Here is a 1,492-nt window from a genome sequence, read left to right on the forward strand (position 1 = left end):
GTAAATAGAGCTACAATGAACATGGGAGTGCAGGTATCCCTTCAACCTCATGATTTCCAACATTTTAAAATTATTGACACATAATGGCATATATTTGTGCCCACCCTTATAGACCACGTTCTTTTTTTGTATCACAAAATTTTTTTTTTAAGTATTTCACGTATTCAACATCTGAAGATTCTTCTGAATCATTTTTAAACATTAGAACTTACGCATAGCGTAAGAATGACTCATGGGTTTTGTAACACATACTCAACATCTTGACCTCATTTGTACCTTTAGAATTGACAGTATAATTTTTAGAAGTGTCTTAGGATACCAGGGTTTCATTTGCATTTCCCACTTGATAATGCTCAGAGTTCTTCCCCTTAATTGAATTATGCAATACTAGAAATTAACCTTCTTTTAGTTTTATTATATTATATTGCTAAAGGATTCGTTCATTTTGTCTAAATAAATAAATAAATAGAAAGCCTAAATACTACCGTAATCATTAAAGAAATAGAATCACTGATTTTAAATCTTCCCACAAAGAAAACTCTATGCTCAAATGGATGATTTTACAAATGAATTCTACCAAAATCTCAAGGAATAATAATTCCAATCTTATACAAAGTCATTAAGAGAATAGAAAAAGAGGGAGATTCCCCAACCATTTTTATAAGGTTAATACATTCTCTACGCCAAATCCAGACATGGATGATATGAAAAATAAAAACTAAGGGCTATTATTCAGATAGATTATTCAGTTTAGATTCAAATATTCTAAACTCATTATTTTCAAGTTGGTTCAGACAGTGAATAAAAAAATATAATACAATTGGATAAAGTTTCATTTATTCCAGAAATGCAAATTTGGCATGGNTTGCTGGTCCCGGTCCGGTACAGGCGCGACACTGAGGGTTGCGATCCGTTGCCGGACACGAATAAAGGAAAAAAAATATATATATATAGACATGAGAAAAAATAAGGCATTTGAATGAATAACAAGGACCATATTTCCTTGATTCTAAGAGTTCATTGATTGGCATGCATACCACTAATTAATCTTTCTCAATGGGGAATAAAAAGGAAGGACATATTAAACACTTTTTTCTTTTCTAAAATATTTATTTATTTATGATTATACACATTTATGTGGTACAGAGTTGATCATCAGTATTTGTGTATAGTATGTGATAATCACATCAATATTATTAGGATGTTCACCATTACAAATCATAATTACTCTTTGTGTCACTTACCCAATTACTTCCTAGCCCACCTCCCCTTCCCCCTTTCCCACCTCTAGTAACTATAGGTCTGTTCTCTCCTTCTGAAAGTTCATGCATTATTGTGGTCTGTCTGTCTTCCTTCCCTCCTTCCTTCCTTCCTTCTTTTGTTCTTTCTTTCTTTCTTTTTTATCTACCACTTATGAGTGAGGACATATGGTATTTCTCTTTCTGTGCCTGGCTTATTTCTCTTAACATAATTTTCTCCAAGCTCATCCATG

The sequence above is a fragment of the Galeopterus variegatus genome, unplaced genomic scaffold, assembly GCF_000696425.1.
Source record: "Galeopterus variegatus unplaced genomic scaffold, G_variegatus-3.0.2 Scaffold2532, whole genome shotgun sequence".
NCBI lineage: Eukaryota > Metazoa > Chordata > Mammalia > Dermoptera > Cynocephalidae > Galeopterus > Galeopterus variegatus.